The 14,481-nt window shown below is 35.3% G+C and overlaps 1 long non-coding RNA gene across 1 annotated transcript in view; it reads left to right on the top strand.

Moving 5' to 3' along the window:
• The window catches only part of LOC138159796 (uncharacterized), a 1,443-nt gene extending 763 nt beyond the window's left edge, over positions 1-680 (top strand). The window contains exon 2 of the long non-coding RNA XR_011167981.1: positions 275-680. This is a non-coding gene — a long non-coding RNA (uncharacterized lncRNA). The remainder of the gene's footprint in view (positions 1-274) is intronic.
• Positions 681-14,481: the final 13,801 nt, after the last annotated feature.

Genomic DNA, 14,481 nt, shown 5'->3' on the forward strand with positions numbered 1-14,481 from the left:
GGTCTGGAGACTGTCCGGCAGACAGAATGAATACTGTCCACTGGTGAAGGACAGTGCTGTTGTTGCAGGGGTCTGGGAGCCTTTCTGTTGGTTCAGAAGCCCTGAAGAAGGATTTTCTTGTTGTATGTTTACAGAAATCCTGGGAGAGGGCTTTGCTAATGTGTTCAGGGGTTCTAGGACTGTTCTACAGACAGAGGATAAATTCATGAAGGGACTGGCAATGTATCTTATGGCCTTGCTAAGCCTTGTCTCTCCAGGAACTAAGATTGCTGAGAACTTGCCTCGTGTCAAGATGAAGAAAAGACCTCCATTTGGGTATTAAGTGCTGTGTTTAAACTTGATGTAACTCTGGGGTAGATTCAATTGTGATCCAGGGGTGGGGAACTTTTGACCTTTTTGTGTTCTATGGTTGAGCAAATGAATGTATTTTACTTATGTTTGGAAACTAATCTCCATTTGAGAAGAGGGGCTTTGTGGTGGACTTAATTAAGGTATAGCCTAGGGGTGGAGAAGTTTTTAGAACAGAGACTTTGTAATTGATTGAATGATTGGAAGGTCCTGGGATGGGGTAGTACTTGGAGATTATTTAATCATACTTAGTAAATACTGTATTTTGAATGATGTCATGTTTTGATCTTCTCTGTTCTGGGTTTGTTACTGAATAAAATAGAGAGCACCTATGCTGGTATTTTGAACCTGGGAAGTTGCCTTTCCTTGGCATTACATTACAATCTGGAACTAATCTTTTTTTTTTAAACCACTTGTAGGAATTTCCAAAGTTTCAGTCTTGTTTTGTTTGTTCCCCAAGTATCATGTTTTCAATTTTACAAAGTGCTTTCCTCATGGCAACTTGTGAGTCAGGCAGTGCATTAGTTCTATTTTATTTATTTATCTTTCCATTTAAAAATATATTAAACTTATTGTGGGGCAGCTAGATGTCACGGTGAATAGACCACCAGCACTGGAATCAGGAGAACCTGAGTTCAAACCTCACCTAGACATTTAACACTTACTAGCTGTGTGATCTTGGGCAATCCACTTATCCCCAATTGCCCTGTCTTCCCCCCTCCAAAAAGACAAAAACAAAACACAAACAAAAAAAGTTGTTGTTATTTTCTCCTTCCCTCCTTTTTTCCCTTGTCTTTTCCCCCACCCTAGAGATGACTATCATTACACAAAAATATGTATGTGCATGTAAAATCATTGTGTGTATGTATATATATATGCATTCATCAATTCTTTCTCTGGATGCAGATGTTTCCTTCATAGGTCCTTTGTAGTTAATTTGGGGTATTGATAATAGTCAAAATGTTTAGTCATTCACATTTTCTTCTCTCATGACACTAATCTCAGTGGCATATATATATGTAGAGAAAGAGAGAGAGCATATGCATATACACATATATTCATAACTATTTCAATTTAACTGGCTTCCTTAATACTAATGATTTAAATTTTGACTCACTTAAGTACATTATTCTGATAAAAGTTCCACAGGTAACACTAAACTGTCAAAGGAGTCCATGACATACCCCAAAAGGATAAGAACCCCTGATTTATACTGAAAGAGAACTTGGAAATGGCTAACTGTTGGGACATACCATATTTTACACATCACCAGAAAATTTCAAGAGCTATGGCATAGAATACGAGGGGGTTAAGGTTGAACTGAAGGTAGGATGTCACTAGATGTGTAGGTTTGGGACAAGTCAGTGTACATGTGGTTGTCATTGAAAGCATGAGAATAGATGAACTCTGATGTACTTTGCATAGATCTTCAGAGTTAAGCTTGTAGAGACAGTAACAATCTAATAATAGGACAAGAGAAGAGAACACCTTATTACCTTTTTCCCCATATTCAAATATTTCTATTTCTATCTCTTACAAATAGATCAAAGTTACAGAACTCTCAAAGAAGAAAAGTACATTGTGGGCTCTCAGTCCCTGGAGCTGAAGAACCTTCCAAGATACCAGTCTAAAGTGGCCATTACATAGGTCACAAATCTGATGTTTGTGCATCGCTAGGGGGGATGGGGGTCAGGATATGAAGGCCACTGAGGAAAGGGGCTCTGAAACAGTACTTGACATCCAAGCAATAAGTTAGAAATGTCAATTGATGCTTGAGGTAAACATTTATTTTTCAGAGTAAATGTTACAGCTGGTAGTTTTCCATGGCAAAGTGTCATTCAAATATACCTCCAAAGGACAGCAGTAAAGCTTGAAAAGTACTTTCATTACTAACACATATTTTTTTGTTTAAATATAAAGTCATTTAATCTACTAACTCATTGTTATCTTCAAAACACAGAGTACACAAACTCTTTTTTTAGAATAAAAAATGCTTCTTGTGTCTCAGATTCTTTATTAATTCTAACATCGACAAACCTAGAATAAATTAATTTTGGCTTACTCAGTCACACTTGGTAAAAAAGATCATAAAATTGTTCCATCTTTATATGGGAAGTTGTCCTTGACAGCAAATTAAAATCTCAATAATTGTCTTCAGAATGCACATTCATACCTATACACACACACACACACACACACACACACACACACACTTCATTCTTGGAAATCAGAGTTAGCATGCAAATTCTTTACCTTCTTTTTACCAGGTGCATCACTATACCTTTAGATTCTTAGGGGTTAGATTGACTTGAGGATTTTATTTTTCTTTACTAAGTAACTCTGTTAAGGGGCTATTATTTCATAGTAAAGACAGGTGATAATTAAGCACTTATTATGTGACAGGCATTGTGCTAAATCTGGTGTATACAAAGAAAAAAAAGATCTCATGAATATTCCAATAGAGTAAGATAGAATATTTATGTCATGGTATTTTATTAGCGCTGGTGTATAGTGGAGAGAGAGCAGGCATTGGAAGTAGAAAGGACTGAGTTTGAATCTAGTCTGTGATGGACTGACGTTGTTACTTTGGGCAAGTCACTTGAATTGTCAGGGCCCCAGATCAACTCTCTGGGACTTCAAATGGCAGAGAAGATGCTGACCCACAATGCTAAGGTTTAGTCTTTCTTTCCTATTCATACAATAGTAAGGCAAATATTTCACTATGATAAACTCATAAACATGAACACACACAAGTGCACAAACACACATACACACACGGTTTTCAAGAGTGTTCTTTAAACTACATTTAGACATCTAAGGCTGACATATTTTGATTATTAAAATATATCATATTATTTCATAACAACTTTAATGTGTGTATGTTTTGCCACTTCAAGTAATATAAGAAAGGCAAAGTATTCCATATAAAGACTAGTACAATACTTGGGCTACTTTAGTAGGTACTCTATAAATAGTTAGGGAATTGAATGAACTTGTGAAGTCCCAAATTCTACATAATAAAATCAAAGTGTTCTTAATGATCTCTAGACCTCAGCATTTTCACTTACAAGATGAAGATTATCTCACATGATCATAAGGCCCCTTTTGATACTAACAATATATGCCTCTATGACCTCTGACTAAAAATAATGGGCAAAATGTTCACAGGAGCAAACATTTTTCATGTATACATGCACTGAATGCTATGTATGCAATTTATGATACAAATGTTATTTATAAATGCATACATATATAATATATGTTGTATGTGTACACACATATATAATATATTCACACATATATGATATATGTTTGTATAAACAATATATTGTGCATATAACACATAAACATATAGATATATAATATATGTAAAATAAAGATTTTTGTTAAAATATTTATAGCTATGCAAAAGTTAAATGCATAGGAGTAAAATTTCTGATATGAGTAAATTTCTGAGACTCATGTTTTAAAGCAGATTCATGCTTAAGATGCACATTGGACTATATGATCCTAAGGTCATGAATAAAATTCTATGATAATTTTTGTTCTCCAAAACCATAAAATTTTTGATATTATAAACATTAAAGAGAAAACTATATTAATGCTTTCATTAATAGCATAATTGTCATTTTCAAGCCATTTTAGACATATGATCAGATTCACAGAGTTTCTCTAGGAAAAAGGTTGAGATAATATCATGAAACTCTACATTTGAGTAATGGAATGGAATGAAAATATTGTCACAGATCAAGTAAACTATTCAAGGGTGTGAGTTAAAAGAAATAAACAACCAGAACATTCTATTTTCTTAATTTTCTGTTCATTGACTCTACTACCATCTTTCTAAATTGATACTCTGAATTAAAAAGAAACACAAAATACTATATTGAAGTGGGTAGAGTATAATACTACAAGGTATTGCTGAACAAGAAAACAATTAAGAATTAACTGAAAGGTGATTATTTGCAGGGGGAAAACTTTTTGCCTTTGAAGTTTACAGCATTCTGAGAGTTCTCTTTCTTTTTTGTCTGATAAAAGTTTGGTATGATTATCGACAGAATTACTTAATTGTTTTCAATGGCAAATACTGCACTCTTAAAAAGTTTGCTTTTCTTAAGGACACCCCACCCGACCACAATTCACAAAAAATATATTGAGGTATCCCTTTGAGATACGATGAGAGAGCCTTTGTGGATTATCAATTTAACATGGAACTGATTCAATATATGATAGTAAGCAAAGTATGCAATATTCTTATTTCTTTCAGTCAAACTTAGGAAATATACACATAGGGTAATTGACTCAGTCTCTGACATCTGAGACACATATAGGAAGTTGTGAAGTAATAGATTGTGACAGCAACTTTTCATCATAAAATTGTATTCTAGCTTTAATCATAGGAGAAATATTAGTCCAGACCTTCCAAAACTTCTCTGGTCGTGAAAAATAAGTGATATTAAATTGGGTCTAAAAATTGCCACAGCAATCAAAAAGTGGAAGAAAATGAGTCAAAGTGTTTATTTGTAGGTATGGTGACAGAACTAGAGGTTGATTGAATTTTTTTCTTGTTTATCCAGTATGCTGCCAAATTCTATAACTCTCTTCATTTTACCAGTAAAACAGATTTGTGATCTTATTGATTCAGTGGTTCCTACCAGTGATGCAGATTGCAATTCATTCATGCCAACTCATCCTATGTGACTCCCATCTATGCCCCCCAAAATCTTGCCACAGAAAGTATATCTACTATGGTGGAAGCATTCCTTATTACTCCCCAAATCAAGAATGTTCCAGTGGAGCTCTCTAGCCATCTCCCTGTCATTTATCACTCTCCCCATATGACCAACCCATCTTCTCTTTCTGCCATATCTTTGATAGCATCCTTTACTCCTGTTCTTCAGAGTTCTGGATTGATTATCACACTCATCATTCTCCTTTCCATTGCTCTCTTGGTAATGTTCATCTTTAGTTATTAAGAGTCAATGCTGTTCCAGGTTTCATATCCCCACAACACTACCAGGAAGATATTTATATTTAAAATATGGACCTTTGTTGTTGTTTTTTTTTTTTAAGCAATTGGGGTTAACTTGCTTGAGGTTACACGGCCAGTTATTTCTGGGTGTGGTGGTAAGTATCTGAGCCCGGATTCAATCCCAGGTCATCTTGACTCTGGGGCCGGTGATCTTACTCACTGTGCTACCTGGCCACCCCTGGACCTTTGTTGTTATGGGATGTTTGTAATCAGTTAAGAGCTTTGCAATTCCCTCCCCTAAAAAATATCCAGCCTGTTTTCTCCTCCTTTGCAGCTCATGACCCAGTTAATTGTTCATCTGTATTTTCTGTCTCAGTTATGCATACTGTTGAACTAGCTCTCAAGGATTTCCATTCAACTTCATGTTGAAATCTGGGCATGAAGCAAGCTTCATCCATTTGGTCTTTTCTGTTTGGTTGGAGATGTTAAGGTAATTTCAGTGATGACAAATCTCTTCCAGGAGATTCTGGAGGCATTCCAAGAGGCAGTGTTTTGGGGCTTGATGCAATCAACACTATGTCACTGATAAACAGGAGTTTTTGAGAGTACCTTGCAATCCACAGGAAATCCATTCTCATTTTAAACTCCCCTAACTGAATCTCTTCCATCATGCTGATATGTACTTTGGATAATGATACATCTCCCTGTTTCATGACTCACATAATATTTCTTATCAGAAGGTCACTGGATAACATTAGTTCTGTTGTCCATTATGTTCTGTTGTCTTCCAGAAATTCTTGAATTACCTTAAGGATGTGAGATACTGCTATAAAAAGGGTCTGCAAGAGAATGTTGTGTTTTTCTCCTGAGTGTAGTATTTTTTAAAAATAATTAAGCATTAAATAAAATGAGATCTTATATTCTGATCATTATGTGGATTGTGAAATGGTTGAGATGTGTTTTATCATTGAATACATTTTCAAAAGGCTGCAATTTTCCTACTTTTCCCTTCATCATACACAACTTCAATATGTGTCTAGATAACCACCAAAAATATTTTGTATAGAGGCAAGAATAGACATATCATTCAACATTTGCCTATGTATTCTGACACATTATTTGGGAAGCCATAAGGTCTGGTACTTTCCTCACACCTTTACCACTTTCACTGCTTTTAGATACCTTGTAAATGATTCCCTCCATGCCCTCATAAGTTTATCACCTCCAACACAAATACTCTCAATTTATACTTGTTCCAATCAGTCTGCTTTTTCTTTCTTTCTTCTCTTTAGTGTCATAGATCTTTTCATTCCATCAGGATATTCATCATCATCATCATCACTAGAATTTATTCATCTTTAAATGTTTACTCACATTAAGTGATTTTAAATATATTAACTCATTTTATCTGCATAACAACCCTGGGACATAAGTGCTATTAGTATCATTTTAGTACTTTAAAAAAATTATTAAACATTAGGAAAATGTGGCAGATGAAGGTCAAGTGGGCTGCCTAAGTTCATACAGTTACCTCTGCTGTATAAATCAAGGACTTATCCAAGGAACATAGTATGGTCACTGGAGACATTTTAGGAGAAATGTTATACTTGCATTTTATTTTACCAAACCAAATAGTTTAACAATGTAACCAGCAAAGAATAGATACAGTAATATCTTTAGTTATTTGAACCTTTCAATCAATTGTGTGATGATGAGGTCTGCTAGAGAAAATGATTTTTAAAAGTTAACCTGCCTCCACATCATACTTTATTTAAAATTCTTGATTATATTATTATCATTTTCACAAAGATATTAAAGAAATTACAAAGGAGGGCTGAGAGTTGATAGTTAAGTTAGTATAGTAGATAGATCACTTGATGTGGAGTTAGGGAGTCATGAGTTCAAATTTTACCCTAGACATTTACTATGCATATGTCTAATTCACTTAAATTCTGTTTATCTCAGTTTTCTTATTTATAAAATGAAGATATAACAGCATCTGTTTCCTAGGGTTGTTGTAAGGGTAAAGAGAGATAATGTTCACAAAGCACTTTGCGAACCGTTCTAGAGCACTGTATATATATTTTTTTATTTTTTAGATTTCTCTTTTTTGCTTCTTGGAGGGGGGAAGGTAAGGCAGTTGGGGTTAATGACTTGCCCAAGGTAACATGGCTAGTTTTCTTTTAAGTGTCTGAGATTGGATTTGAACTCAGATCCTCCTGACTGCAGGGCTGGTGCTCTATTCACTGTGCCACCTAGCCGCCCCTAGAACACTGTATAAAGCATCAAATGAGTGTGTGTGTGTGTGATTGTGAGTGTGTGTGTGTATTCACACATATATGTGTACATATGCATATATACACACATATATGTTTTTGAGAGTCTTACAAAGCTACATTGTAATTATTAATGATAATAATTTCTGAGAACAATTTTTCTCAATGCCATCAGAAATGAAATGCCTCCAGAACAGATTTCCTTCATCTATATTCTGCTCCATATGTTCTTCTCTTTTTTTTTATACCATTTCCACTTCTTTATATAACACATCGGGCAATGAAAGATTAGAGCTCAAATGTGGTACTTCCAATATCATTAATGAAGAAAATCATCATTAAGGAAACATTGATGTATCTGCTCCATATTACAAATATCTGTTTTGTTCAATTGCTCTTAAGATGATCTAGCTTATCTGGGTCTTACACCAAGTTTTCTTCAAATGTATTCCCCACCCCCACCCCCCACCCCTAGCATCCCACAATGCTTTATGAGGTCATACTGCTTTTAGTCATTCACCATCCTCCTCTGTAAAGGAGTTTGTGTTTTATAACAATGTTGTCCTTGGCTGTTATGACTTGTCTTGGTGAAGGGCACGTGTACTCTAGCTGTGGTGGTTTCTGGCTTCTTTTGACTTCCTTAAGATGATGATTATTTGCATCTGTTAAATTTTATTTGGAAATAGTAATTGCCATAGAGTCACAGAATCATCTGTTAGATTCTATTTGGAAATAGATTTTATTTGGAAAAAATACTTGTCATGAAATCATAGGGTCATCAATCTATGCTATGATCCTATGACTTTATGGTAATTATTACAGTTGTCAATATAATAATTACTATATTGTGCTCCTAGAAGGAACTTTAGAAATCATCTAAACATATCTTTTTACAGACAGAGAAACTGGAGACTGAGAGAGTTGAATTAACTAGCCATAGCTCATAGAACAGGTAAGTGATAAAGTCAATATTTTAACCTAGGTCCTCTTACTTCAAATTCAGCAATCTTAGCACTGCAATGTACTGTATGTTGATATCTTTTACTCATTTCATTTCATGTCGTTTTAGACCAAGTAGTTAGTTCACATAGGTAATGCTATAGTTATTGTAATTGAATACAACATTCTCATCCTTATCCTTTCTTTTTTGATAATTGCTTTTTATAGTTCTTTTGGGGTGGACATGACTCAGGCTAGGGTCCCAGTAGTTGACATTTAATATTGCAACAGAATGAGACATTTAAAGTTCATACAACATTTAACAAAAGAAGATTAATCCTGCCATAGCAGGAGAAGGATGATCAACAATGATACAGGTATTGAGGACATTTCAAATTGATTCAGGTAAATGAAGGTCACAAGCTTGACCTGGCCAGAAAAAAAAAAATGAGAGAGATCCTTCAATGGCTTGGGTCTGCATGATACTTCAACAACCAGGAAGACATAAACAGACTGAGCCTTTACTAAGTGAGCAAATGTTCACTGAAGGGTTCAATTACTTTTAAGGAAAAAAAAAATAGACCAACTTGCAAAAGTGAAGAGTTAGGATGTTACTGCTACCACAAACTGTTCTAAAAAGTTGATTCTAGGGGCGGCTAGGTGGCGCAGTGAGTAAAGCGCTGGCCCTGGAGTTAGGAGGTCCTGAGTTTGGTTCCGGCCTCAGACACTTAACACCCACACAAAAAAACTAGCCGTGTAACCTTGGGCAAGTTACTTAACCCCAATTTCCCTCCAAAAAAAAAAAGTTGATTCTATAACTGCACATAGACAGTTTACTTGGAAATGATTCCCATACTGGTAATTAGTTATTCCATTTCTGTTCCATGTTATATTGTAAGCTTTTTCCATCAGATTTAATGGAAGGGACTGTCTTTTGCCATTTTTTTGTTTCTTTAGCACTTAGCATTGCGCCTGATTTATATGAAAAACTTAAGAAAAGTTTATTGACTGCCTGACTGTTAAAAAGCATTTTTTTCATTTTCTTGTTAAACTATTCATTGCTTGTCATGTGAAATCTTTATGGTGATGATGTTATTTCTAATAAATAGTAAGAGTTTTGTGAATGACACATCCTCTTATATGAATGTGAAGAGTCCCACATGGCGGCTGTATGGTCATATCTTTATTTTGCATGATGTTGGCAGTTTTTATACTCACATTCCATTGCAATCATCATTTTGCCATCTGTCCTTATTGTTACTATACTTTATTAACCACCCTGACCTTGCTATACATCTGTCATTACTAAAGAAGTGGTTCTCTAGTGATTTTACCTAGTACCTGGATTCTTCTGTTTAGTGAGTGTATCTCATGATTCATATGAGCTACAGCCATCTTCTTGCTATTCCCCCTTCTCCTCAAATCCTTGTATTATTATTATCATCATTCCTTTTTTATCTGTCTTAAAAATTCTTATTAGACATGACCCATTACTCCAGGTTTACAAAAAGTTTAAAAGAAATTGTAGTCTTTTGTTAGTTTTTAAGCAAATATTTTAATTTAAACAAAAATGTTTCATGTTTGCAAAGGTGGTCTTAACATGGGAAACTGACTCATGCAATGATCCCCTAGGAGTCCCTATTCCTACTTTCAGCCCCAAGTTAAAATGGTAAATTAAAATTACAGTAAAGGCCAATAAATTTATTATAGTTGAAGACTCAGCCATCAAAACAATTTCTTTTACCACTTTTAACTTAAAGACAAATGCCAAGTCAGGTGGCCATTCTCATTTTTGGATGTTCCCTTTCCTAAAAATGAAAGAGTTCTCAAAGTGTTGTCCTTATAATGGCACCATGTCAGTCCTTTACTCTTTAGTAAATATAGCTGTGATATTACCCAGACTTGCACTTAATCCTTCAATATTCAGACCCTATTGCTCACTTTCTAGGTTCTTTGCAAATGTATTGATTGTGATAAACATTCCCAAATGTCAATATTTGTACCTCCATTTCAAAGATATAAAAACAGACCCAAGGGTTGTGTATAACTCAAGATCACAATTCAAGTAAGTGGTAAGGATTAGATCGAAAAATATATAGTAATGGCTTCATATTGTTCATTATTTAGACAGCTGAATCATATTAAACTTCAAAGCACAGAAAGAAACAAGTGAAGCAAGTTGCAAAATGAAAATTTCCAACTGAGTTAATTACAAATTAATTTCAGAAAATAGTTTTTGATTACAATCTTGTTCTATACCAGCCAGGAGAAAAAAGAATATGTGTGTGTCTGTGTGACTTAATTGCAGAAGTTTAACAACTGTGGCATATTTCTTTGTTAAGTGATAAATTATGAATCATATCAACTTATGATTCATTCTTTGATTATGTAGCAGATAACCCAATACTTTCCTATATTAAATATCATATTACAAAGAGAGGAGGAATTATGCTTTCCTTCCTTAGGGAAATTCACATATACCTTTTCTGTAGCAATTTCTTCTCAACTTTTACTTGCTTTGCTCTGGATGACTTGCAACAAGAATGAGCTCTAATGTAATTGTGTAAAGAGAGTTAGACCAAGGTTAAGCAAAGGGGTGTGTCTACCACTCTCTTTGGGATATTGAATACCATCATATGTTCTCTTTATAAATTATCTCATGTCAATTATGCAATGAAGATAGATCATGCATTGTCTAGTTATAGGAGTCTAGGAAAAGTCATTAAATTTATTTTGGCTTTAGTTTTCTTATTTGAAAAATAAGAGCACTTGATTACATTATTTAGAGCTTCTCTATTCACACTGTTCTCCTTCTTCACGTGTTCAATTACTTCCCATCCTTTAAAGCTCAAGGTAATGCTACTTCCTCCATGAAACCTTTCCTACGTCCTGTAGTTAATAAGGGCTTAGACAATCATACTTTAACATTAAAAAATCCCTTTTTATTAAATATAACTTAGATTAAATAATCTTCTAAAAATGCTTCCAAATTTAAGACCTTATGACTTCTGTCTAATCTAACATAATAACTTTCTTCATAACTGACTAATGCACTTATTATGGGTTACAGTAGGACTATATAACTGCTATCATGCCTCTATTAGTCTATAAATTCTTTAAGGGCAAGGACTACATTTAATCTAAACTATGTATCTCCCCCAGAGCCTGACATGGTCTTCTGTACAAAGTATGCACTTAATAAAAGTTTATTGTTACTTCACCTCATTTAGTCCTAGCCTTCTAGACTTTTACAAGTTATATCATCACTATTGCTAAATGTCATTACCTTAAGATAAAGTGTATGGCTACCTTAACACAGGAAATGAGTGAGCAACATGTGACCCCAGATCTGGTTTTGTTATATTTCAACATTCAATCTCCCTGACACTTCAGAGATGCATGCTGATTTTATTGACTGAACCCTAGCAAGTTCATGTGACAAATGATGACCATCTCATGACAACAGCAGAGGGAATAATACAAATTTATCATTGACTGGAATTTATTTTTAATGCCAAAGGTTGAGTAATCTTACATTTGCAACCATGCTAGGATGGCAGACTTGCTTGATTGGGTGATCAGTATAAAAGTGTTCTAGGCCATAAAAGGAATTGCTAGTTTCTTTTATGATCATTCTTGACACAGTTAAGTAAGCCAAGGCATACCTTTCCCAGAGAGAGGCCAAGTACATGGTCTTTGGTCTGAAAGAGATGGACAAATAACCATCCTTTTATTAATAACCCAAAGGCCTTATTAATAAAATGATTAAATTAGCCAGAAACTGTATCTCTCAAACCTTTTTAAATGTTGCAGCTATGGCTAACCACAAAGGAATCAGAATCTTTCACTCTAGATTCTGAACGAGGAGCTCCCCTCAGGCCCATGAGTAAACTTTTTCCACAGGGAGTGTACTCCATTAGAACTCTGGCCATCATCTGACTCTTCCCCTCCCCCCTTTTTTTCTGGCTTTTCAGAGGGCATTGGGGCTAAGTGACTTGCCCAAGGACACAAGGCTAGTTTTTTGGTTGTGTCTGAGGCCAGATTTGAACTCAGGTCCTCTTGACTCCAGGGCCTGACTCTCCCTTTTACCAATAAGTAAATTTTATCTGAGTAAGCATGTATGTTTCTATATGTTTGCTTTAGTGTTTGTGCTATCGTTTTTTTTCTAATTTTCACTCTCGCAGGGAAATGGATCCACAGGTAGATGTGACTGCTTGAAAAAAAAAAAGTAAGCTATATGAGGATGAGATGGAAAACCTGTGTACCCACTAAGGAAACACCTGGGAAATTTGGGGTATTATGGATATTCCACCTACAAAACCAATTACTAGGAAGCCCCCAAAATACTAGCAATACAATTCAAATTTCTTGTAGCGCTGGGGTTTCAAAAAGGGAGATCCATCAGACCAATGCTTTGTGAGAGAATCTCTAAAGCTACAATCCTTGATTTCAAGTTTTGGGGGTTACATATAAATTAAGGAGTGTGTGTGTGTGTGTGTGTGTGCGTGCGTGTGTGTGTGTGTGTGTGTGTGTGTGTGTGTGTGTGTGTGTGTAAGGAGCTCCTTGAATAAAGGTGTAGAGAAGTGTAAGACTGCCCAACGGGGCTTTGATGTTCTGTTCTTATTGTGTTCTGGCAGAGGTGTGTCCAAAAGTTTCTCACTATCTAGCAAAGTGTGTAAAGTAGTTGAGATATTAAAGCAAGGAAAGAAAGTAGTTTTTAATCCCAACTGTTCACTTTCTGAGACACTAAGGCTCAGTTCTGTTTGTCTTGGTGTTCATTTGTATGAGGTTTTCTAAGATTATCTCAGTAAGTGAGGGAACTGAAAACACAGGGTGAGCTTCTGCCAGGAGTTAGTTTGGGAGGTGGAATCAGCATTTTGTCCTTTGGTGGGACTTTACTACAAAAGTTGGATTTTGGGCGGCTAGCGGATGCAGTGAGTAGAGCACCAGCCCTAGAGTCAGGAAGACCTGAACTCAAATCTGGCCTCAGACACTTAACACAAAAAACTAGCCACGTGACCCTGGACAAGTCACTTAACCTGAATTGCCCTCCAAAAAGTAAAAATAAGAAAAAGTTGGGTTTTTTATAAGTAATATTAATGAAGGTTGTGAGAGTGCTACAGTACTCTATTTGCAAATTATTAAGGGTTAACTCTCCAGAATGTAAAAGGTGAAGAGTAGTAGGATAAAAAGGAGGGGGAGAATGATTTTTAATTTGGAGAACTGTGTTTAAGTAGGCCGTCCATCTCCTTGTGATCTGTTAACGGGTTGGGGAGTAGCCAGAATGCCACTCTTGGTTTGCAACAGGAATTGAAGCTGGTACACATTTCCTAAAAGTTTTTGTAATCACTAAAACATCTTAATGAATTTTTTTAAGGATTTGTCCCAAAAACTTCTTCCTATATTAGGATTAGGAAAAGACACAGGTTCCTATCTTCTGTGGGAGAGAATGAAAGATTTGGAGCTCTTTCATCTCCTAGATAACATCTCAATTTTGTGATATACAGGTTAATGAAGAGACTCTCCTGGATCAAAATTAACTCCATAGTTGGGAAAGTAGGGTTATGGTAAGACATTCATTTAATAATAGTGTGTGAAGTCTGGCATGTGGTTGAATTGTAAAGAAAATTGGGTAGTCTGAGTAATGGGTTTGAAAGATTTTAGAAAGAGAAATAAAGGCTTATATAAAAATTCGGAAGGTAGATAAGGATTTTTGGGCACAAATTTAGGGACAAATGCGGATATACTCTGCACACTACAGGAGGGTAGTAGCAAGCTAGCTCCAGAAGATGTAAACATGTTGAGAGGGTGTAAGAAGTTTGATTTTGTTTGAGTAGAAAGATTGAGAATGGAAATTCTGTAGCTTGATTTGAAAGTCAATAAACAAAGTTATAGAGGGCTCGGAGGAATCAAAAGATACGATATCATGTGTTTCAAGCTCCTCTT

The sequence above is a fragment of the Petaurus breviceps genome, unplaced genomic scaffold (genome assembly GCF_028583685.1).
Source record: "Petaurus breviceps papuanus isolate PSGF00001 unplaced genomic scaffold, PetGlider_PUasm1.0 178, whole genome shotgun sequence".
NCBI lineage: Eukaryota > Metazoa > Chordata > Mammalia > Diprotodontia > Petauridae > Petaurus > Petaurus breviceps.